Below are 26133 nucleotides of genomic sequence, written 5' to 3' on the forward strand. Positions count from 1 at the left end.
CTTTGATATATACATAGCTTGAAAATGCTCTGGAAAACACAGTTTGTCTTAAGCAGGACTTAGATTGTAACCCACATGATACATCTTGAACTTTAGGAATCCCCTTTGTGAGTCCAGTCATTTCATTTTAGAACAGTATTCCTGCTAAACACATGGAATCTAGATTTAAACCATCTAGGCTCAAATGCTGCCTCCAACATTTTCTGGCAGTGTGACCTTAAATGAGTTACTTAACCTCTCTGATCTTCAACTTTGTCATCTGTGCAAAGAACCCAGCTTGCAGATTTATGGAAAGGGTTAAACAGTTTATCACGAGAATCATAGCAAAAAAATGTCTTTGCACAAAGTAATATACATTAGCTAGTATATTCTATTATTGTGTCTATAGGTATCAGCTAGGCGCTTAGATTGTATCTGTTTGAACTAATCTGCTTGGCCCAGAACAGGCAAAGGAGTATTCTGCCCATGGACAGAGCTCCCCGTCTTTTCATATTATAAAGCCTTTGTGTGTGTGCCTGGAATCAACTGCAGTCTCAGTGAATTTGTGCTCTACATATCTCTGCTTGTCATCAAAATGGCTCCACAAACAAAGGAAGGTTGGTTGTTACTATCATGCAGCTACAACTTTCATGTGGGATGTTTGTTAGTAAAATAAAGGCCCTGCCTTGACTTTGCTGCCGCCTGCATCCAGGTTTATAATGGGCAACTTCCCCTTCTGGTGCAGTAGTGGTGTTCTCATCTTTGCTTTCAATTCAAAAGTCCCATATTAGGCTACCCACTCCATGCTTGTGCTGTGATTTTTTTAAGGCTTCCCTGTGGACCTTGCCTCTAGTCAGCCCGTCTCTGGCCATCGCTGGTAGGAGGCCCTCTTTCCCATCCTCGCATAATTAGATAAAGCATGTAGTCATCTCCCCAGGGCTGCTTAGCTTTCATCATGAAGCATGACTATCAGAGTTTTGAGGTTGATAGGAGTGGAAACATTTGTGTTCAACAAGCAAGCTCCTTCATGTGTTGTCAACATTTCATTTGTGATTCTAATGAGGGCTGAGGAGAAAATAAACTCTGTAGGGCTCTCACTGCTACAGCTGATGTTTATAAGTTCCTACCCGTGGCCTCCAATCGCTCCCACCACGGAGGCATTTGGAGAGGCAGCTGAGCGCCGCTGTGTGTGAAGAAGTGCTAAGGTGGTTAGATTTGCTGCGTGTGAGCGGTGCCCGTGTTGTGTTCACCCCTTAGAGACTGGTGTTTCTCTATTTCTGGTGCTTTCCTACTTCTCCTGAAGGTGAAAACACCCTTATATTAAAATAAGGTGTGCTTGAGGGGCTCTCATTCTGTACCCCTTTGTTGTGTATTCTTTCTTTATGAAAGAAGCATCTACTGAGTGTTCTCCACCTCCAAAGCTCTGTTTGGGAGTATCATGGGCGTCAAAATAAGACACAGCTCAATGAATGGACCTGCAGTCCAAATGGCCCCTACAATATAGAAAGGGGACAGAAATTCATTACACCACTATGCAAATACAGTTGTCCCTCCCCCGCGTATACCAGAATCTGTGCTTGCTCCAGTCCTGCAGCTGGCCTGTGGAACCTACTTGTAGGAAAAGTCGACCCTCCAGGTATCCAGGTTTCACGTTCCGTAAGTTATGTACTTTCCAATCTGTGTATTGGTGGACCTGTGCATTTCAAATTCGCGTTGTACAAGGGTCAACTTTATATGAAAAAGTACAGCCATTAAAACTGTAAGGAAGAAGACGTACATGGTTCTATAAGAGAATACAGTCTGGCAATTCAGTCTGGGAGGTTAGAGCAGGCATCCCAGTGGATATTATAACCAGGCTGAAACCTGAAATACAGGCTAGAATTTACTGCAGAGAGGAAAAGGGATGAGGGCTATTCCGGGTAATAGGCATGGTGTGTGTGATACTGAGAGGCTAGTGAGATGGCACAGCACCTTAGGGACTAGCAGAAGGTGGGCATGGTCACAGCACAGAGGGTAAGGGACTGGCTTGGGCAAGCAGGTGCTGGAGAAGGGGTGAGGGGCTAGTTGCTGTTCCCCACCTCATCTCCCAGTCACTTTATTATTAATATTGAAAAGCCTTGTCTCTCACACACACACTTTTGCAAGACTACCACTGTCTGCTGTTCAGGTCGGGATTAGAGCCCTGCAGTGTACCTCGCAATGTGCTTTGGGTGAGATTGTCATTCAGAGGTTCTTTGGCAGCTTCACCATCTGACCATAACCAGAGAAATGTCTCTTGCTGTCTTCTATATGCTTCTTGGAGGAGATAGAGAGGATGTTGATTTCACAAGCATTATGAAATCCCCATATACATTTCTCAGATCCTGAGCTTTGATACAGAGTTGTTTTCAGTTGTGGGCAAATCCTTTCTGCGTATATCTGAGGGGCAGCAGAATGGAAGAGTAGCATCCTTACCACACCAGTGCCTGAGTCCAGTGCAGTCAAGGAAGAACTAGTCCTGCTGCAGCTCTGAGGCTGCCTGGGTGGGACATAACATTTCCTCTTACGCGTTTGTGTATATGTTAGTGCAGATGCAAACACTCCATCGGACCAGAAGTGGCAAATATATGTTTATGTCCTGCAACTACCTGCTCTGTGACCTCATGGAAGCCTTGCTCAGCAGCCCATGGGCCCATTTGTGGCTTCAGAATCCTTTCCAGTCCAGTGCTTGAAGCAGACGGTATTAGATAGCCAGCTGGTGGCACCATGCTAACAGAATCCTAGTTGGTGTTCCTGTAGTATAGATCCTTGTCATTTGACTAGCTCAAATGCCCCTAAAGTATATAATACAAAGCCAAATGCCATTTTGCTGAGGGGAAAATTTGAATCATGCCCTAGGAAGCTATTGACCAAACCCCTTACTTCCCCCCACCCCAAATTCTACATCTTGGTGTACATTCGGTGTCTCCTCCTTGTCCTGTGACCATGGTAATTTTTCTACAATGATAAAAATAAGTTTTTATTTTGTAAATTGCCTTTCAAGTGAAACACAGAATTTTAGAGCATGTTGAAAAAGTTGTTATGTCAGTGCATTTGCACGGGAAACCCATGGCTCGTGCTAGAAATGTGATTCTAGAAAAGTTGGGGTTGAGTTTGGGCACATGGCCGATCCCCATTAGTGTGCCATGGGCAGTGGATATGCTTTCCCACTGAAGCTGGCCCAGGAGAGCATGTGCATTGGCCTGCAAAAATGAAGTGCTTAGTCCAAAAGAAGTTGATCTGAAAAGGGTAGCACACATTAGACAGCAAACTGGGCCAAGAGAAAACTGTGATGCCACCTCTCCATTTGGGACAATGAGGCACCGTTATTTAGCAGCTTATTATTTGGTTAGCTTTTCCACCGTCTAGAAATCCAATTTGTTGGACACAGTGCATCCCTAAATTCTCAAGGCTGAATCCCAACATCTGAAACTCTTAGAACATTCCAGAAGGTCTCAGACACAGGGTGCTTTGCCTGGAAATGATCATGTTATTTCTCCACCATTCCAGGGTAGGAACTATCGTCTTTGACATCTTGCTAAAGAGAAAATTGAAACTCGATGAGACTGGCTTACTTGTCTGAGACCCAGTTTCTAAGGGGGCAGAGTTGGGACTTGAACCTGACTTCAAAGCCTTTGAACTACTCTGCGTTTTTATCTCATCTTACTCTTCCCCTTGCATGTGGAGAAAAGCAAAACAAGGGCCAAGGCATTCACCCTTGTAGCTTTCCGTTGTCCATTACTTCAAGGGGGCAAGGGCCACAGGGAAAAGAGGGAAGCCTGCTATCTGTCTGCTGTGGCCAGGGGTTGATGAAGTGTGCTGTGGCCAGTGGTGGGGAAAGCAAGGCATTTCATGCAGAGAGTTAGCACTAATCCGGTCCATCCTCCAGGACAGAGCTATCAGTCAGATCTGGGCCACATTTGTCATGGCTATTTCCCTATTCAGAAGCTGCCCCTGCAGGCCCTCCCTCTCTTCATTGCTGGGCAGGAAGGAGAGAACTCCCTTTGATCCATAGACCAGAAGCGGGAGAAGCATGGCATTTTGTGGGCCTGCTCCTGCCCCTCGGCCCACACAATTGTTTGGGCAATGACATGAACAAAAGCTGCTGGGCTAGGCTTGGTTTACAGCAACCAGAGTCTCAAGATAGAGCATGCCCTGGAAGAAAGTGGAAGTGGAATGACTGCCCCTTTCCATGCTGGAATTCTAGGTCATAATGCAGAACATAGGATGCCTCTAGGACTCCCGTCTGAGCAGATGAGCATCTCAAAAAGAGGGGCAGAAGATGGAGAAGGTGGAGCTGACCTCACAGCCTTCCCATTGGATAACTCAAACTTCTGTGGTCAGAGAGAACCACACACTCACCACGTTGGTGTCCAGTCTCAGTCCCCAGCCCCAGACCCCCAGTAAAAAGCATTTACCTGGAGACAGATTAGCTAACTTTTGAGATAAATGCACAGTTTGAAAAGTAAGATGGGTAGCTCTTGGGAGACTGCAACTGTTTTCTACTTACCCTCCTTCAGAAAGGAAGGTTTTTGAGTCAAGTAATTCTGAATAGGGAGCAACTGTCTTTTAAAAATATATTCAACTTCCCTGTAGTATAGTATACTTTGATGTATTAAAATACAGCTTACCCCACTCAAATTACTGCCTCAGTGCCTAATGCTGTAAAATTAAACTATTCCTCACTGATACTTTATTAAGCTCCACCAGCATTTCAGACACACATCTCACAGAGCTTCGGGCCATATGTTTTATTTGCTGTCGGGGTGAACTCTGACACCAGTCCACAAAGCCCCCTCCCCATGTCTTTATATAATACAGCATTTTCAAAAACCTTGCTACAAGCTACTCCCAAATTGTCACAATTGGAAGTAAACATCTCTGGTTTTCTGAGTGTGAATGCCTAAAAGGACCAAAAAGAACCACCCCCCTCAAAAAAAAAAAAAAAAAAAAAGAAGATGGTTGTTGTATGAAAACTTTTTGTACTCTGGACATTCCTTTTGCATTTATTCTGTGCTTCATATTATTCACTTTATTTTTGCAGGGGAAGGAGGCTTTTTTTGGTGGAATTTTTCTGAAACTCATATGCAAAAAAGGGTATCTGTTTATGAACAATGAGTTCATCTCCCTAGCAGGGAGCCAAAGGTATCTGTACATTTGCATCTTGAAAAATAAATGGATAGAGCCATAAATGCCCATCCTCTTAACAAGACTAACTTTGTCATTTAATAAGGGAGATTACTTCATAGATTTAAAAACAGTTAACACATTTAAAAGTTGATAAGACGAGGCAATCCTGGTATGTTTCCTGTTCTCCAGTGATTAAAGCAAATCGAACGCTGGACTAGAGGAGGTTTTCCGTGGTACGAGTAATGCCGTGAATGTTTCTCCTGGTAATGCAATTAGGAAATATTGGCCCCAGTTAATGTAACTTAAACAAAACATGTTGTCCTCGTCAAACTTGTTCAAGTTGTTAAACAGGCAAAGCCTTGTCCAAAAAGTTAAAAAACAGGGGCATATAGTGTTTCCATGGAAACTCTGTTAAAATACTGATTTGTGGATATGATCATAATCAGCCCCATAATCTAATATGACTGAATTAAATGAAAAAGAATCTCAGTTATGAAGTAAGCCCCCTGTGTGAGAGTATTCTTACACATGCAGAAAACATATGGATCCTGATGGACGCTATTTTCAAACTACTTACTGGCCCAGGGATAGGGCTTCAAGACTCCAGTCTCGTCTGTCGTTTTCTTCCCCCTCCATTCATTGTTCATCGTTTTTATAATGCTGGGATTATGTGGGTGAGCAGTAAATAAAGTCTTGAGGACATTTGGGTTTTTCAGGATCTATCATTACTCCCTGCACAATGCCCCATATTGTTTTCATTGTCTTTTGTGACAAGACAACCCATAATATTTAATGGTTTGTGGGATGTTACAAGTTTAAGTTTTATTAAAGTAATAATTTCTTCCTGCTAATGGGATCTTGGTAGAATTCTAACCACGAGGGTTGGCATGGATGCCTTGGGTCTCTAGAGGAAGGGATGTCATGTCAAGGGCTAGGGTGAGTCCCTTGGGTCTGGGCAGACGCTGCAGGGACGTGCATTGGCCTCCTCCCTGCCACGCAGTTCTGCAGCCCCGTTTGCACCTGTCTCGGCTGTAGTAAAAATGGAAACTGCACGCCATGGGATAAACTTCAACCTGGTGAAATGGCAAAGACAGCTGCCTTTGAGTAAACCTACTTGATTTATTTGAAAATCATTCCATACAGAGATGATCACAAGTGGTATTTTTGGGATCAGTTTTCTTCTCGCAAAAATGCATCCTCAGTCACGTAGGAACTTCAAATAGGTTTACCAAGCAAGTATTGGCTAGAGCCCGGCAATCCTTTGTACCTTAGCCATGGCGCCCCAGAGTATCTTAGGATGACTTCTACAACAGGGCAGTGATACAGCCATGTATCTCTGCACAGGTGTGTCAGTGCTTTTCATACCAGCCCATGGTCCCCTGAAGGTCTCAACACGGCTGAGACTCCCCTTCTGGACAGGTAGAGTCAGTCAGAGCTCAAAGATTAAGACTGTGGCCCAGGAAGTAGGGACTGACCTCTCCCCGGGTTCTGCCATCCCCTTTCACAGTGCCAGCAGCCTCCACAAGTGCATGCACACCTTCTGATTTGGGTGCAGGGAGGAATAAGCTAAGTGGGAAATAGTTTCAGGCCTGAATCTTGGTGCCAGGACCTTGAATCTGCTGATTATTTGTTACTTTTAATGCATCTGTATTTCTAAGTTTGGTTTTATGGCAAAGTAATATGTGAATGCAATTTCTAAAACATAAGTTGTGCTAAAGATGTTTTAAAAAGAAGAAAAAGCAGGAGCCAGGCGTAGTGGCTCACGACTGTAATCCCAGCAACTTGGGAGGCTGAGGCAGGAGGATCATTTGAGGACAGGAGTTTAAAACCAGCCTGGGAAGCATAGCAAGGCTCCATCTCTAAAAATTAAAAAATTAGCCAGGTATGATAGCAGGTGCCTGTAGTCCCAGCTACTAGGGAGGCTGAGGCAAAAGGATCACTTGAACCCAGGAGTTCAAGGCTACGGTGGGCTATGATCATGCCACTGCACTCCCAGCCCAGTCAGTAACAACATATTATCTCTTAAAAAAAAAAAAAAAAGAAAAAAAATCATGCCTTGATCTATCATTCCCAACCCCTAGTCTCACTTCCTAGAGGCCACCACTTCCAACTTTCTTAGTGTTTCTGCTTTTCGCTGGCAAGTAACGATTGCTGTTTTTTAGTTAATTTCAGACATTGCATATTTACTTCCTTTAATACATGGTGCTTTGTACTTTTTACACCGGCTCTTCCTGCCCTCTCCCTATTCCACCAACATGGCTGTAAGCCTATTTCATGGTCTGTGATTAGTTAGTAAGTGATTATATTATTAGAACAATCTATGTACATTCTCTATTGTGTTAATAGTATGGTATATGTTTTCTTTTTTTTTTTTTGAGACGGAGTTTCGCTCGTTCCCCAGGCTGGAGTGCAATGGCGCGATCTCGGCTCACCGCAACCTCCGCCTCCTGGGTTCAGGCAATTCTCCTGCCTCAGCCTCCTGAGTAGCTGGGATTACAGGCACGCGCCACCATGCCCAGCTAACTTTTTGTATTTTTAGTAGAGACGGGGTTTCACCATGTTGACCAGGATGGTCTCGATCTCTTGACCTCGTGATCCACCCGCCTCGGCCTCCCAAAGTGCTGGGATTACAATGTTTTCTTTTCTCTGATATTTTTCCCGGGATGAGAAAATCCCCTTGTCTTCTTATTGCTGAGTTTTCCTTCTACCCATCTCACATTTCCCCCCATGTGTTTCATCAGATATCTCAAATATCTATTACTAATTTCTAAATGTTTGGTATTTCTGCCTATTTCATCTTGCTTTGGTGAGAACTTTCTGTGTCATCCTATTTCAGTCTGGACTAATAGCTCTCTAGGTCTGCTGGGCATGTGGGCACCTAAGATTTCTCTTCCCTATTTTCCCTTCTCATATCCTCCTTTCTCCTAAACCCTCATGCCTTCCTTTTTTTGACTTCATTTCTCATTTTGGTGATGAACATTTTTCAGTAGTTTACCTAAGAAAGGGTGGTAAAATTTCTTCAGACCTTTTAACTCTGAAAATGTCTTGATTCCATGCCTTCATTTGCTAATCATTTGACTGGACATAGAATTCCTGGCTGAAAATCATTGTTCCTCAGAATTTTGAAGGCATTGCTCCATTTTCTTTTGATTTCTGGTATTGTTTAGGAAGTCTGATGTCATACCATCCACATCCTTTGGTAGGAACAGGTTTGCCCAACCTCTACCCTAGAAGCTTTCTGCATGTTCATTGTTGTGAATCCACTTCATTCATTGCACTGAGGACTTGTGAACTCTTTTGCTTTAGAAGTACATACTCTTGTCTGCGGCCATACCACCCTAAACACGCCCGATCTCATCTGATCTTGGAAGCTAAGCAGGGTCGGACCTGGTTAGTACTTGGATGGGAGACCACCGGGAATTCTGGCTGTTGGAGGCTTTTTTCCATATCCTTCTGTTCTAGGAAACTTTCTTAGATTATTTTCCAGGTCTTTTTGTTTTGTTATCTGCCAGGTTTTCTATTCCCAACGTATATCTTTCTGCTTTTAAATTTATTTGTATATTTTGACTGCTTTATTTTAAATTTCTCAGAGTTACTTTTATAGCAGCCTTTTCTTGTTTCAAAGACTCGATAACTTCTTTTATCTCTGAGTATGTTGACTATAGTTAGAGCTGGGTTTGTGTGTGTGTGTGTGTGTGTGTGTGTGCTTGCCGTCGTGCTGTAACACTAACTCATTTATTTGTCTATTAGTTTTCCTTTCTTTTTCAAGATGAAGGCTCTCCCCAAATATCTGTAGCCTAGTTCTCATTTAAGAGTGAGGCACTAATATGCAGATTGAAAGTTTCGCAAATAGAATTTACTGTTGGGTAAATCAATGGAAACTCAGCCAAATTGGAGAATGGGGAAGATGACAGTAATTCTAGGGCTTGTTTGGGGGATATAAGCCTTTTTGTCCCCTGGGCAGGGAAAGGAAGATTAGGAATTCCCATCAGTCAGCCCCTCATCCCTACCTCATCTGAACATTAGCACTTTTTCAGGAATATGCAAGATGGTATCTGTGGCATGTGCAGCAGAATACATGGTATTGATACCTACTAGTAGTGTGCCCTCCAGTCTGTCTGTGGCAGTGATTAGAATTGCCAGGGGATCTGGCTCTCCAATCCTGACTCCGTAGTATCTTGGTCTTAAAAGTGACCAAGTAGGGCCAGTTGTCCCTGTCTTCAAATGCCATCTCTTTTTTGACCTCTCTTTCCTGTATGCAGCCCACCTCTTTTTCCCAAGGTGCCTGTGAATGTCTCCAGAGCAAGAACAGTGTCTTTTGGGTGTCTACCCATAGGAAACACAGACTTTGAGAAGACCTGGACTTTGCTCCATGCCCTCCCATTTATTAGCACCATAACCTGGGGCAAGTTATTTAAGTTCTTCAAACTTTAGTGTCGCTGCCTCTCAGCCCACCCAATGGAATCTCAAGCTTATCCAGCACAGTCACCATTGCTGCCGAGTGCAGATTTGACAGTGGTTTCCTGTCACTGCCCCATTAGGTGTCTGTGGGCATCCTTGCTTTTCTCAAGATTATAGGTGTTCTGGGGCATTGTATGTTGGGAGTCAGGCAGGGACCAGACAGGGTTTGCAGCATGCAGAGAAGTTACTTCTGCCAGGTAGTCAGTGGGCGGTGCAGCAAAGCTGGGGTAATGCCAGGTGTAGGTAGGGTGGTAGATGGTGGGGCCATCCTCATTGGAATGAAGGGGGGGCCCGACCTCTGCACCGGCTCCTGCCCCTCACAGGGGTTCTTTGCCACCCTTAATCACCTAGCTCTTTCCAAACAGTAGGAAAACAGATATCCTGTCTCATTATCACATTTTCTTGGTTCTAAGATGCCATAAATAGAAGTGGAAACTTCTAAAGAAATAAAAAGCAGTGTGCATCGATGTGCCTGTATTGAAAGGCTCTCAGTTCCGTGGCCTTCCACCTCAGTGTCTCAGCTTCTCATGTTCTTTCCCTGCCCCTCACTTTGCCTGTTAATGCTTCCTTCCCACCCTTAGCTTCAGGCTACAGATTAAAAGCATTTCTCCCCCGATCCCCAGAACCTTTGAGTGCCCCCTCTTACGTCTCTGTGCCATACTGTATGTGTCTTCAGACACCACAATGGTTATTGGTTGCGTAATATCTGTGTGCCTTCTGAGATTTTGGCTCAGGGAACACCTGAGCTGTCACTTCCTTCACTGTGTCCCCAACACAGAAGATCTTCAGTCACTGTTAGATGAAGAGACTATAGAGAGGGGAGGAAAATGAAAGGAGAGGTGATATGAGAAAGCCTCTTAGAAACAGCCCTTCCAGTGGATGAGAAAAACTGAAAGTTTGACTTAACGAAGAAGAGCAGGTTTGCTTGCACCAACCCCTTGTTCCAAAATGCCAAATAATGACAAGAGAGCTGTCCTTTCATGGGAACTGGCTGCAAACCTGTGGGGAGCTAGTGTTTTGCCCAACCTCAGAAAAGCACGTTGCTTTACTCTCTTCACTGGATGAAAAGAATCCAATCCTTTCTTAATCGCTTGAAACCATGGAAGAAATGAAAGGTAAGACATACAACTTTGGAAGTAGATGTGGTTTATTAAAAAAAAAAAAAATCATGGGACCATTTAGTCCCTGATTGAGATTACTGAGATTACTCTTAAGGCACGGCGCTGTAGTGTGAATGCTCTTTATCTGGAATTGTAACACTGTGTCGATAAAAATAGTTAAGCACTCTGAAAAATTAATCTGCCTGTGACCATAGCACATTTAAGATGATTAGAGTTACCTGGAGAGCCTTAGACAAGTAATCGCGTCATCATTAATCTTTTCTGGAACCCCATAATGAAAGTGATCTTCCATTCTAGGAAAATACTGTAATACCAAAGCTAACAATTATTGAGCTCTTACTGTGTGCCAGACACTCTGCTTGATCTAATTTTTATCATCATAATTTTAAAGACTGAGCAGAGAGGGGATAAGTAACTTGCCTAAATCCCTTCCACAGCTGGTAAATGGGAGCACTGGATTCTAATTCTGAGCCTGCCTTTACTCTATGCTTCCTCTTTCAGGAGACCAAGGAAAAGAAAAGCAGGGTGGTGGAATAATCTCTCAAGCGGTGCTAATATAAACTTACAAGATAGAAAACAAGGTATATAAGAGGCTGTAGTTAGAACTTGCTGAGTGGGTAGAAAGAAAAGGAATACCAGGATCCAGCTCATCTCAGCTGGTATCTGCCCGTGCAGGATAGGACTTCGCAGGAGGCGCTGAAGTATTCTGTGTACCTGCAGGAGAACCTACGCTGTTGAGACTGTGCGTTAACAGCATGTATCCACAACATCTTGAGTGCTGGATGTCCCCACAGTAGCCTGGTGCCCTGTGAATACACCTGATGATAGTGTGGAGATAGTGGAGACTTAGTAGCATGCAAAGGAAATTTTTGCTCTGGCTATACCCCAGGAAAATAAGAGGTCCTGACTCTATCAGTTGGGACTTGGTCTTGGAAACAGAAGTTACCCTATGTATTCCAAATATTAAGGGCTTGCTTACTAGCCTTAAGAGAACTAGAAGCTTTTATAATCATTGCAGTGTTGGGGGATGTGGGTCAGGAAGCATCCATGTAAATGGTTCTCTGGCACTCACTTGGGAGCTGCTTCAAACCTCACACCTGCCAGCAAATTTGCCTGCAACTGCCTCTACAGCAACGTGGCCTTTGTCTCTTTGCTGCCTTCTAAATCTAGCACTAGTTCCTTATTGGCAAATGCTAATCTGGCATCATACATGGGGGAGATTCCAGGAAATGCAGTATTGGCCTCTCTTCTTCAACACAGGAAAGACTAAGGAGGAGGTGGAGATGTCCAGTTGAATATCACTCACCAAGTTCTCTTGACCTTCCTATGACCTCAAATTGCAATGACATTCTAATTCTACTTCTCTTCTCACCCATAGCCCACTTTCCCCTGGTTGTCCTGGCTCGGGAATGAGATAGGAAACTTTTTGCCTGGGAAAGTATGTGTGGTGTGAGCCCAAGGTCCCTTCCAGGTGACCTCTTTGAAAGCCCATCCATAGGAGTAATTCTCTCACTGTATCATCTCACACCCTACCTCAGTAAAAACTGGGAGATTCTTGATAATTGTCATTAGAAAGAAATTAAAATGCTCCCAAGAAGTTAGCAACTAGGCCCTTCATGGGCATATATGTGTTTGTCTGCTTTGTTGTCCAGAACTTGATTACTAAGAGCAGTTCAAGGGCCTATGTCCATTCAACTAGTATGGGCAAAAGTAGCATCTTGCTGCAATGGTTTCACCATGAGCACCACTGCATGATCAGCTAACCTGATACAACTGGATAAGTGTCCATTATTCCAGCTCAGCTGGAGTTCAGATGAGTTCGAGCCATCTATGAATGATGTCAGGCAAGTTGATAACCTCTTTGGACCGTTCATTATTGGCTTATGAAATAAGCAGGCTGGGTTCAATGGCCCACTCCACCATTCCAACTCTAAATTTGTGTACATCTACCCATTGATGCCATAGTCAAAGGGACAGCACTGGAATCAGGGTACCTTACCAACATTCTCAAGTGCATTTGTCACTTACTTCAGGCCTAATTGTGTTGCCAACAGTAGCCTGAAAAACCTCCCAACATTGTTGGTCAGGGTCTCAGAAAAGTTCAGAACTGGCTTTGCAGGGGCATGCTCCGCAGAAGTGACGGTGGTCTCTGCCACAGATAGATACGTCCTTAGGCTCCTTGATGGAAGACTTTTTTTGCCTGTGATTCTTTCTGGAAACTGGGCTCCTGCCAAGCTCATCTGGCATGCTGTGCTCTGGGTAGAAGTAATTACTTTTATGAGGCATTATTCATGTCTAGTCTACCTGAGGGCCACCCTAAATAATGTTTCTCTAGCTATTAAAGGCTTCATCAGGCATGCAGAGTCTCTAGTAGTTTCCTTTAGGGGAAAAGAAAAAGATTCCTCTTGAAGTCTACCACCTCCAATGGCAATTTGCTGCGCATTTCAGGGCCACGCTAAGTGGTTGGCACTTGAAAAAAGGGCAAAGTCTTTTTCTTTCAAGTGCAGCTGGAAAATGGGAGTCATGAGTGAAAGTAGGGAACTGGGAGAACTATTTCCATGCAGCTGAGGTAGCTTTCTTGTTTTGTTCTGAACTGGCAAACTTCAACATGCTCAAGCAATGTTTTGTCAAATTTCTTAAATGCTGAATGTGGCATTGGCCCAAATGAATGTAGATGTTATTTTAGTGCTGGGAGAGATTTATTTTAATGTACAGATGCAGTCACTACAAAGGCCCCTTTTAATCTGCTGAGGGCTCCATTCCTTGCTCTTTTACTCTTTGCAACCCCCTCCTCATTTCAGGGAACCTGTGCCTGCTGTGAAATTGCCGAGTGTTCCTTCCTTCCCTCTTCATCTTGCAAGGTAGTGATATAATACTGACAATAATTACAATTAAGATGCTTTGTGCAAGAAGAAGCAGTGTGCAATGCTTCAGCCTCTTTCCCAGCCTACCAGCAATTCAAAGACAGTGCTGCTTGATCAAAGAAAATATGCCAACCGGAGAGTGGACTGCACAGCTCCAGGCTGTGGCAGGGAGGCCTCAAGAGAGGCTTTTCCTTATCTAATACCCAGGTTCTCTACTCATGAAAGAAGCCCATTCCTTTACTGCTCAGCTGTAAGATGGGAAATCCATCAGTTGAGCTGAGCCTCAGATACCAATATCTTGCACCTTGAGTGAGGCCAAAATAAACGGGAAGGGAAGCACAGAGGAAGCATGATGACATGTGAGGTTTACCTGAGCCAAGTCTGTGCTTTCAAGGCGAAAGCAGAGGAGGAGAGCCACAGACAAAATGGAGTGAGACGGAGAAAAAAGAGGAAACTCACTGGGCTCAGTGGCAGAGGGGAAACTGAAGCCGGGACAGTCCTCAGTCCTCTCACACCCAAGGCTCGTTTTGAATAATCATTGTAATATCCCGTTTACTATCTTCAAATGAAATTCATAGAAAATGTATCTTGTTTTCCTATATGCTGCCAAAAAAAAAAATCTATAAAACGCTCCAACTATAATACCAAAAACTACTTGAGAGTCGTTGATAATAGGAAAATATATATTGTAATACGTAAATTTTGGGGCACAATGACACGAATACAGAGTAAAGTAGATAGACGCTTGTGCTGCACTTTGGTGCAAAATCTGTCAATGCACGGGCCACTCTGGAAACATCTCACCCACAGATGTGCCCCTTAGTCAGAGGATACCTCTGAAATAGCCAAGCCACAGACAAGATAAAGAAGACTCATCTCTCTCTTTCATGGCACTATAGTAATATTTCTAGAAAATTCCATGTGCAAGACATACTTTGTATTTGGACATAAAACAGAGTCCAGTTCAAGACCAGGTATGAATTGTGGTTTCCACGCAGTTTACCATGAGGGCCACGGAACTGCTCTTTGGTGGGGTGGGTTGTTGGGGCGCTGTCCTGTGAACTGTAGGACTTCAGTTACTGTGAACTTCAAAGCATCACCACGGAATTCCAGAACAGTCCCCTAGGGGGTGACGCAGCCCCACTGAGAACCACGGGAGAGCCTGGGAGCCGCAGGGCAGCCAGCTCTAAGTCAGGCGTGCAGAGCTCCAGTCCCAGCTTCAAGAAGTCCTGGCAACTGCACAGCCCCAGTTAAGTCACTGAACTGCCCTGTAACCTTTATTTATGGAGAAAACATCTGCCTCGCAGGATGGCTGAAGGGTTAAGTAAGATAACACAAGGTGGGTGCCTGGCCCAGGGTGGGCCCTCAGTAATTCTATTTTCTGTTTTCTTAGGACCAGCTATGTTTATTTTTTAAAATTTATTTTATTTTTTATTTTTGGAGACAGAGTCTCACTCCATTACCCAGACTGGAGTGCAGTGATGCAATCTCAGCTCGCTGCAACCTCCACACCATGGGTTCAAGCAATTCTCCTGCCCCAGCCTCCCAAGTACCTGGGACTACAGGCACCTCCTACCATATCCGGATAATTTTTATATTTTTATAAAAATTATAGTTACAGCATTTTACCAGGTTGGTCAGCTGATCACAAACTCCTGGCCTCAAGTGATCTGCCCGCCTCAGCCTCCCAAAGTACTGGGATTACAGATGTCAGCCACCATGCCCGGCTGACCAGCCATGTTTATAAGCTACCTCCTGCACCCGTGTGGGTCCTGTACTATTTCTTCCCTCTGTAACTGCCTTCTTAGAGACAAAGGATGTTGGCTTTGCCCTCTGCACCACCCCTGTGGGCACGAGTTTCCTAGAAACTAAGCCCCCCAGGGCTCTGATCTCTTTGGGGCCCTGCCTGGTTTCCCAGGAGCCTCCCCAGCTATCTTCTTTCTTCAGAGTGAGGCTGCAGACATGAAGGGCCCGGAAGCTGTAAAAGGTGTGGTGAGCATCTTAGGAGCTCTCCTTCGCCTCTCAGAAACAGATCAGTTCACAGACATTGGAAAGAAAAAATAAAACAAGAAGCAAAAACCTGTGAGAAAACATGAGGACTTACCAATCTCATATTAAGCAGATGGAGTGTCAATCTTTTCTATAGGGGGAGAGTCATTAAATGCATATTTTTTAAGGTAATTTTAGGTGAGTCCCTGTGGCTTATTGATTTTAGTTATTTTCTGCTTCTATTCTGAAGTCAGAAAGATCTGGGTTCAAATTCTGGTGCCCACATAGATCCCCCCAGCTTCCAGATGGAAAACCTCTATCATGTGTTTTCCAGCTCAGCCACTCAGAAACCTCCATGCCCTCAGCTGTAGAACAGAGAGACAATGACAAGATCTGTCTATGAGGATTCTTTGCGCTCTTTGGATGTTTTACAAACTCAGCAGAGTTGGGAATGTTTTGGGTGGTTGAGATGACACTAGGTCTGGCTTACCTGTCTTCTGGCAACCAAGGAGGAAACTTTTCACAGGGATTTGAAGCCTAATGCTCCTGAAGGTGACATGGAGTCTACAAGGCTTAGAAGGAACCTGAGAACCAGGCCATTCTGTGAAATGGATTTGGGACCTCTGCTGGAGGGATCTTAGCTCTTTAGTGGATGGATTGTTGAGCAAGGGTCATTCTCCAGTCTTTGACAAACTGTATGGAGATGACTCAGCTACAGGGGAGGAAAACAGGATATGGATTAAATAATGCATCTATTTAATGTACATATCTGTTGCTTTGTGTGTGTATGGGCGACATTTATTGAATATTTACTACGTGCCTGGTACTGTGCCGGGCTCATGACATACATTTAAGACATGTAGCTCATTTGACATATAGCTCATTTAAGACAAATCTATAAAGTGTGTGTGACTCCTGTTCCCATTGTGCAGATGAGAAAACTGACTCTGAAGGCATATTGCTTGTACATGAAACAGGTGGGACTCAGACCTAAGTTTATTTGAAATTTTCCAATCTGGGAAGGAAGCAGACACAGATAGTAACTAAGAAACTGCTAAAGTGGTGGGGCCTGGTAACACTATGGCTTCTTACCTATAGAGGTGAGACTCATGAAATTCCCCACCCTGAGTACGGACAGCACGGGGCCAAGATCGTGGGGCACAGCTGAAGCCCCTGCGCGTGGTGGTCAGATGGCCCATGCTATGGGTAGAGGAAGCGTACCAGTCATTCCAAAGGGGCCTCAGAGGACTTTATTCTCTCAAAGCCCCTTCTTGCAGTACTTGGACATCTATGATCCTTTCTATTTTAAAGACTTTTGTCTATGCTAAAAGATCCAGTTCCCCAGGAGCTGGGAAGGAGGTGAGGATTAAGCCATTGTGCTGGTTGTTTTCACCTTGCCTGTGAACACTTGGGGCAGCCTTGGGCTCCTGCCTGTACCAGCTTGGCAGGCCGTGGGAATCACTGGGGGTAGGCGAGGGGGGTGCACTGGAACTCGGTGCCCACAGCCCTAGGTTCTTGTCCAGGATTGGCCGCAAGCTGACCTGAGGAAAGATCTGGGGCTTGGAATCTGAGTAGCCTCTTGAGGTCACCCCATTTTGTTAAGTGCTCCATTGTTTATGTTCTTGTGTCTTGAATAAGCAAAGGCCACAGATTTCAGTCCACAGATTTCAGGAGTGCAATTGATGCAGCTTTATTTGCATTCAACCTAATTTCCATCAGAAATCTTCATTATCCCAGTAGGCAAGCACTTTCCATGAATTTAGTGTGTCTCTGCCTATTCCCAGGGTTTACCTGACGCTGAAGGGAGAGGGGGTTATTTAATCATGTCATCATACAGGCATTTCCTGAGTCACCCAGTCGCATCTGGTCTTCTGTCATCAGTCCAGGCACAGGTCAGTGCTATGGCCTCCTCATTCCAAGGGAAGGTCACCTTGGAGTCAGTCGGCAGCTCCCTGGGCCTCACTCTGAAGAGCCTGCAGGAGCAGGGAAAATTCCCCCGCTGAGTTGTCCATCTGTGGCCTCTGGGAGGCTGTCTCCTTTCTGGCAGTAGCAGGGCTTAGAGCAGGGATGTTCTAGGATCCTTCCCAGCAGTAGGAGAGAAAGGGCTGTGTGGAGCAGAAGACTCCTCTCTGCTCTGGGAGTTTCCAGAGTTAGGCCCAAGGTAGGAAGGCAGATGCCTGCCTGGACATCGTGGTGCAGGTCTTTCAGTCTGTCAGCCCTTCGGTTTCCTTTCAATTCTCTTCCCTCTCCAGTCCAGATCATCTTTCCTGAGCAGCTTGTTTAGGGGGCTGGGGGTAGGATGTGGAGAAGGCAGAGTACAGAGAGGACAAACTGGCCCAGGCAGTCCCCCTGGTTTCCTTCTTGCCCTGAGATTCCCCAGGCCTCCACTTTTAAGAGTCAAAAATCCAGAATCTGCTTCTTTGTTCTCTGGATTCCTGTGCGTCCTCCCTTCCCTGAGGCCTTAAGCATGGAATGCTTTAGCTGAGGGAATGGAGAAGAGCCAGGGGGTGCCAGGAATCTCCGGGAAGAAGAACAACTGGGTTTCAGACTGACTTCTCAGAGAGAGCATGAGAGGTGCTGATTAACCTCCTGGTGTCTGGACCACAGTGCATTTGCTCATTCATCTACTCATCTAGTTTTTATTGAATGCTTACTGGGTACCACCGATGCTTAGGGAATATGAGAGGTGAAGAGAAAACTTTCCCTTCATCCTCTGAAGGTTTGCTGAAATCAACTGACAAAGACAGATTAGTAGGAGAAAAGACATACAAAATTTATTCAAATGTGCATAACATGGGGCATCGCAGGAGTATGACTACCCCATAACCCAGTGCGCTGCAGAAGCTTACATGTTGTATATACATTTTTCATAGGCGACAGGGGAGGTGGGGGCCCACCCTGGAGGAGAGGGGCAGACATTAGGGAAGGTGAGGGGAGAGCTGCACAGGGACAAAGGTTGTCTTATTATGCAGATAATGTCCCCCAGGTAATCTCTTAGAGCTGCTCTCAGAAGAATAGATGAAAAGTCTGTCTGGACTGGAGATGACTCCCACTCTCTTCTCTGGTCATTGATCTTTCCTGGTTACTTTGATGAGATTTCTAGGGCAGGAGTTTAAGACAATTGCATTTCTTTTGGGGAAAAAACTGTCTTGGTCAGATGAGGAAATTCCGAAGAGAGTCCCTCCCTGCACTTAGGATCAGACGGGAAACAAGGCTAAGCTAGAGGAACCTTGATTCTGAGGCAGCTTCTCAGGCCTTTCAGCATGTCAAAGCTCTGTCTTTGGGATGTCATTCTTCGAGTCCCAACAGAATTTTTGTGGAATGGAGAAAAGTGTGAATTGAGGAACGCTGAGATCAGGCAGCCTGGCCCTCCCCTGAGGCCTCTGTCTACTGAGGGGGCTCTTTGGGTATTTGCTGGCCCTGCGGAGAAGGAGTTGGACTTGGCCTACCAAATCAGACAGGGAAGTGCCAGCCCCACCTCGCAGCCCACCCTCAGAATACCTGACCAGCTCAGCCTGCTCAGGAAACCAGGTGAGAGTCAAAGAGCAATCACTTAACAAGAGAAAATGGCTTTTCCAGCCTCACCATCTGCCTGACAAAGGGACAAAATTGGTATGCTCCACTCCAGGACTGACTCACACTCTCACATACTCTAAGGTTCTGAGATTCCAAGAAATGAGAGGGAAAAAGCATTCTCCACTCCAGGACTGCCTGATTACTCCGGAGTGCTGTCTGCCCCTCATTAATATTTCACTGTCTCCTTCTCCCTCCCCTCCCTACTCATAATCACCTCGTGTGCAGCTCTTCTGGGAGGAGCTGCCTTGGGCCAGTCTACTGCAGCTGGTCACATCTGCCAACCAGGTGTTTGACTTTGAAATGGGTATCTCCCTGGCCAGAGGGAACCAAGCCCAGTGGCTTGCCTTGCCAGGTGCCTTGCTGCATGAGCAGACTCGTAAGTGCATGGTCTTCCCTCGGCTGTTTGTGGTGTAGTCATCCTTTCCATGTTCAATGAATTGGACATCCCGGGAAAAGAAAGCGATGGTCTTATTGACCCACCACCAAGGGGACAATTTTGGTGTGGCAGGCTATCCCCAGAGTAATCACCAGTTTTTGTTTTAACCTTCCTGTTCTCGTCTTATAAAGGCCAGAAAGTTCAGCTTCCTAACTTGCGTGGACCACACGGTCTTAATGTTCTCAGTCTCTTCAAACTCATTGCCAGCCTAGGATTTTGTGCACAGCCGAAAATGCTTTCTCCACCCTCCCTCTTCAGCTGGTCTTAGGCTGTCATAAGTTCCTGCTCATCCTACAGATCCTGCCTCTTTAGTTCAGAGTTCTCTAACTCTACCTCCAGATTTGGTAATTTGTTCTCTGAGTAATCTTAAGGTAGTGGCCTAATCACCTAAGCAAATCAGTCATCCTTATCTAGGGGAAAACAGAACCAATTTGAATATTTAGATGCATTAATTGGTGCAAATATTCTAGAGTGTTTAGGTAGTGAATGACTTATCCTGATACCTCCAGTTTGTATTTTATCTGGCAGAAAAAAACTGAGAGCACGCTACATCTGACAGTTACGGAAACCTGTTTGCCTTTGCTGTATACGTTGAAAGCAGGGGTGAAGGTAACTTCCTAGAAGGAGACTTGAGGCCCGTAACCTTCTTCTATGACCCTTGCTCTTCTCCAACGTCAAGTTTCTAGGGTGTTGTTAGGATTGGCAATAAATTTTCTTAAGCTTCTAGCAGACACTTGGCATGTACTAGAGAGCTTAATAAATGGGATTATTAGTATTACTACTGCTGTTATTTTCATGTGATATAATTCCTATGAATCACTTCATAAAATGATTTTCTTTTTTTATTGGAGACAGGGTCTCTGTCCCCCAGGCTGGAGTTCAGTGGCACAATCATAGCTCAATGCAGCCTCCAACTCCTGGGCCCAGGTGATCTTCCCACAGAACTTGGACTATAGGTGTACGCCACTGCACCCAGCTAATTTTTAAAAATTTTTTGTAGAGATGGGTTCTCACTCTGTTGCTCAGGCTGATCTTGAACTCCTGGCTTCAAGCAGTCCTCCCACCTCAGCCTCCTAAAGTGCTGGGATTACAGGTGTGAGCCACCACACCCAACCATAAAATAATTTTCATCGTGGAATAAGTCTTAGGTAATTCAGAGACATATCTGGTGAGCAGAGAAACATGGTTCATTAAATAATTTATTTGGAAGCAATAGTGTGTTCAAATTTATGAAACTAAAATTACAGAGCCCTGAGGTCTGGTGTGTGTGTTGGGAAGGGCTGATGGGGAGGTGCTGTGTCTGGTCAGATTCGGATGCTACTGATGTGTCTTTGGTAAACTCAGGGGTTCCAAGCTTCACCCAGTCAGGAGGAGTTAGAAACAAGTTCACACTTCTCCATCCCTGGTGTCATTGCTCCATGCAAGTCCATCTGTCATCTCTTACCTGGTAGGATGAGCACGCTTGACTCCTACGCAGTCCCCTAGACACAAACCATGCATCCCGGCAACTTCACCTGTAGATTTTTCCAAAGCACAGATTGGATCGTGTCTCATATCCTTCCCTACCCTGCTGAGAACATTTTCATTGCTCTCTATTGCCCTTGGGATAGCATCCAAACCACGTGGATGGCAGAGGTAGATCTCTGGAGAGAGAAAACTGCCTGAGAATGATTGATATCTCCATTCACATCACATTCAACCACCCCACATGTGTTCACAAGTGCCTGTCTATGCAGGGCGCTTCTCCAGATACAGGGGATACAGCGGTAAACAAGGAGCCTCAACCTCTAGTTGGATGGGGATGAAACACAATGAATAAATAATATAGAATGTCATTTAATGTCAAATATTGAAGAATGATATGAAGAAGCCGTTTTAACTGCTGACAAGAAAACCCTCAGAATATTCCCTGTATCAGATGGGTGTGGTGGCTCTAGCCTATAATCCCAGCTACTTGGGAGGCTGAGGCAGGAGGACTGCCTGAGCCCAGGAGTTGGAGGCTGCAGTGAGCTGTGATTGTGCCACTGAACTTCAGCCTGGGTGACAGAGCAAGACCCTACCTCTATTTTTTTTTAAAAGAATATTTTTAGATCAAAGTTACTTTATTTCCTATGGCAGTAGGGGAGAATACAACCTTGATAGTCTTAGAAGTGTCTCAGAAAGAGGAAGCCAGGGTGGATATTTACAGCGTTTTGAAGTCTGGGCAGGTCTTCCAATGTGGGGATCTGGTTGGGATTGGGACCTCTTTTGAGTAAAGCAAGTTATTATCTTTCTGGGCAAGAATTTTCTGGAACTAATACTGAAGTCAGGCAAGTCATGTTGATGGAGGTGGCCTTGTCCCCAGTCCTAATAGTTAAGACTGTCTCAACTCTCTCAGGGCTAAGCATGCAACAGAGATCACCCCAGGTCATTGCCTGGGGATATTCTGCGTGACTCCCAGCCTATTGCCAGATTTGGTAAACCAAAAATATTTTATCTGCCAGGCATGGTTGGCTCATACTTGTAATCTCAGCACTTTGAGAGGCCAAGGCAGGAGGATTGCTTGAACCCAGGAGTTTGAGACCCAGCCTGGGCAACATGGCTAAACCCTGTCTCTACAAAAAAACACAAAAATTAACAAGGCATGATGGCACATGCCTGTAGACCCAGCTATTCAGGAGGCTATGGTAGGATAATTGCCTGAGTCTCGGAGGTCGAGGCTGCAGTGAGCCATGATCGTGCCACTGCACTCCAGCATGGGCAACACAGCAAGACCTTGTCTCAATAAAAAAAACCTTTTATCTGGCAATTGCATCAGAGTGCTGTCAGGTTTTCAAATGAACTGTCTTATATATTGAGTCTCGTGTTCCACAAGGTACCAGGTGGGCCAAGCTGAGCTCTGTAGCTCTCTGCAGATTGGGGCGCAGGATGGTGTTCATTTCACTGAAGTTCCCTCTCAGCACGGGAAGGAATTTGAGTTTGGAAGCTCCACAGGGGACTCAGGTCCCTCCAGTGAGCTGGGTGTGCTTGGACAAGTTCTTCTTCTCCATGCCATGTAACATGAACCTGACAATCAGAGGGTTTGCAGGCATCCCTCCAGCTCTGTGGACTGCCCACGTGGAGGCTTTAGTGCTATTTTGTATTAAATACAGTCATAAACATCCAACTCAGAGATGTTTGGCAAATATATGTGGCTGTTCTATTATTGGTTTGGAAATGTTTAGAAACTTGACCCCCAATTTTGCTATGGTCTCTTTGGTAACTGTTATTAGGTGGTGACCTAATAAGAAATTATTAACTAGGGAGCTATAACTTGGAAGCTTATAATTTTTTAAAGGACATTGATTTGTGCAGCCCTGATTAAAATACAATGAAGCCTGAGGCTTAATTGTTTTGTTCTGAAAGGTTGAAAGGGTGGGAATTGACTCTAAAGATGTATTGGCTTGAAAACTTTATTGAAATAATATTATTTGAAGAGCTTTGTGAGTATAAAATGATCTGACAAAAACTATTTGATGCTAGCTCCGGCAGCCTGGGAAAGCTGGGGGAATATAGGTTTCTTCAGATGAAGTCTGGAAAAATGCTTCCAGATTACCTCAGGGGTGAAAAGAAAATTATTATTCCACTCCACAACCCTGCTAATTCTTTTCAACATCAGTCCAGTCAAGTAATTAGAACCCAAATGGAGGAAGCATTTATAATTGTCATTTACTCCACTTTACCAAAGCTGACTGTTCTGAGAAGCTCTGACAGGACAAAAAAAAAAAAACCCAAAATGATTATGAAAGAAATGTGTGGCCAAACGGATCAGGCCTTCCTACACATGTTCCCAGAAGCCAGTCACAGGCAGCAGGTAGGGATGGTTCCAGATTAAAGCAGGCCTCCTCAGCAAAGAAAATCTTCTTCTCGGCCTTGTCAATGGAGTGATAATGTGAGCTCTTTCTCCTCCCTCTCTCTCACCACAGACATAGATCGTGGAGCTCCTTGTTATTTAAAAGCATGTATAAGAAAGATTACCATCCCCCCCATACCAGAGGGAATACTTCAGAAGTGAAATATGCAATCATTTAGGGGTTACATTTAAAATACCTCCTCCCCTTTTATCATTATATTTCTTCACTTGGACTAGGCTAAAATATGAGGTGTGTCTGCTGCTGTGAGAATTTTTTTTCAAATTTCTGAAATAATACCATAGCTTGGAGATTAATGTTCAGGCTTTACTAAGATTATAACAAATGCATATTGCTTTGATCTAAATATTTCTCCAAAGGTTGTTGCTGATCGTTCTCCCTTGCCTATAATCTTCTGAGAAAGCTTTTGAATTTGCCAGCCTGACACCCAGGGGGACAAGAACGCAGCTGCCTTCCCTTCCTCCCCCTCATTTTCCCGAGGATACTCTGTTCTCAGTTTTGCCCAAATTAGTCCCAGGATTTCAGTTGTCTTTTTTATCCAACATTCCATCATGCAATTCATTAACATCTTCACATGAAATATTTAACAGATGAGTTATGTCCTAATTCACATTTCAGTTTTAAATTGTTATTTATGTGGTAAGTCATTTATCCTGGACACCAGCGGACCTCTGGCATGGGCTCACATTTGATGTAAGGAAGGTTGGAGTTATTTTCCTTGATGCTCCAGAACAGTGGCTTTATTCCAAACCCTGGGCTAATCATGAAATATTCCCAAAAAATGGCATTCAGATTCATTGTTAGTTCTACTTGCAATTAACTGTTTTGAAAACAAACAGAAGAAAACATTTAAAGAAATGTGGCTTGGGTAATGGCTCTTACAGTCGACCATTAATTAAGGCAAGTTGGAATCCAAACGTGCCAGGCCTTGTTACTATCACTGCTAGCACCCTTTGTCATGGTGCACAAAGAAATAAAAATTTAGAGACTGTCAAAGTGGAACTGAGACAGGGTGAGAGATATTAACCAACCCGTGTAAACATACCCAGTGCCCTGATTGAGAAATACGACCAGCAAGGAGGCTCATGATCTAGATGAGCATATATTTGTACAATATCGGTTTTGGGAAAAGTCATTCTACTCCTAAGAACTGAAATACATGGGAAATCCTTAGCAGATATTTTGTTTATTATTAACTTTTTGTAGTTGTATTTTCTCTAATAAAGCTACAATTTTCTACTATATTCCTACCCATGGGTTAGAATCGGTTAGAAGAAAACTCTCCTGTTTGCGGAACAAGCCAGTACAAGGCAGCTATTGGATCTGTTTCTCTGCCTGGACACCACAGTGAAACTATAATTGTCCACATTTGTGATTGTCCAGCAATACCCGGGTCATTGAGAAGTTTGTGAGCAGGTGGGCTGGTTGATGTGCACAGGAAGCTAATAGCACCAGTGTCAGGGAGAGCAATCTTTTTCGGTTCTGTACCCTGACCTTGACTGGCTTGTCAAGGTCATTTTTTTTTTCATAATTCCAGAAGGGGTAAGTGACAGGGTATATTCTTCACTTTTCTTTTGCTTTTAACAGAGTGGTAGAAACTGGGTAATTTGTAAAGAAAAGGAATTCATTTCTTAGAGCCTCTTCTCGGAGGCTGAGAAGTCGGAGTTGAAGGGGCCCCATGTGGTGAGGGCCTTGCTGGTGGGGGCTCTTGCAGAGTCCCAGGGAGGCATAGGGCATCTCATGGTGAGGGGACTGAGCATGCTCACTCAGGTCTCTCCCTCTTCCTATAAAGCCACCTGTCCCATTCTCATGATAACTCATTAATCCATTCACCCATTAATCCATGAATAGAGTAATCCACTCATGATGGCAGAGTCCTCAGGACCCAGTCACCTCTTAAAGGTGCCACCTCTTCATACTGCTGCATTAGGGATCAAATTTCAACATGAGTTTCAGAGAGGACTAACATTCAAACCATAACGCAGGGTTTGAATGGTGGACCACACTTTTCATTAATCCTAAAGGAAAAGGATTCATTCTCTAAGAGCCTGCTTGGCTGATAGCATGATTTTGTAATGCATTTACTCACTGATAGGACACCCTAAGGTACATTCCTGGTTGTGGACAGTTTGCACTGGCCGTAAATGAATTTTCTGCTCACTTTCAACATGTTGGCGGTATATTAACCATGAAATACAAGAATAAAGAATAAAAGCTCTAGGAGCAAATCACAACATGAATGATGACAACACTGTCAACTACTTAGAGTGTTCTAATACCCATGATTTTATTTACTCTCATTGAAACCTGTCCCACAAAAGTTCTGTTCAGAAGCTAGAGCCAATGCAACTCTATTGGTAGAGACGGAGAGGTAAAGTGACATCCCAAGGCTACACGGCATTGGCCTTAAAAATGGGGTTTGTAATCAAGTCACCCAGCGAAAGAATTCCTGATTGGAGTGCACTGATGGCGGCAGGATTGTTTTTCTGCCTTCTGGATGAGCTCTGTATGTGTATGTGAATATATTGCATGACTGGAGGGCTGGGCAAATGGAAGTAGGGGTGTTTGGGTGACTTTGTGTGCCAGGAGGCATTGTGAGCAGTATTTGTGCCTCCAGTATGTTGCAAGTTGAGGCCAACACCACAGGAAATTATTTCGAAATGAATACA

At 44.4% G+C, this 26133-nt stretch overlaps 1 protein-coding gene and 1 pseudogene across 5 annotated transcripts in view; both read left to right on the plus strand.

Annotated features, from left to right (window-relative positions):
• Positions 1-26133, plus strand: part of CACNA2D3 (calcium voltage-gated channel auxiliary subunit alpha2delta 3) — a 963339-nt gene that overhangs the window by 822961 nt on the left and 114245 nt on the right. The gene's annotated exons all lie outside the window — the stretch shown is intronic.
• LOC135270848 (5S ribosomal RNA) lies at positions 8448-8565 on the plus strand (annotated as a pseudogene).

The sequence above is a fragment of the Aotus nancymaae genome, unplaced genomic scaffold (assembly GCF_030222135.1).
Source record: "Aotus nancymaae isolate 86718 unplaced genomic scaffold, 86718_ANA_hifiasm-v0.15.2.pri h1tg000067l, whole genome shotgun sequence".
Lineage (NCBI taxonomy): Eukaryota > Metazoa > Chordata > Mammalia > Primates > Aotidae > Aotus > Aotus nancymaae.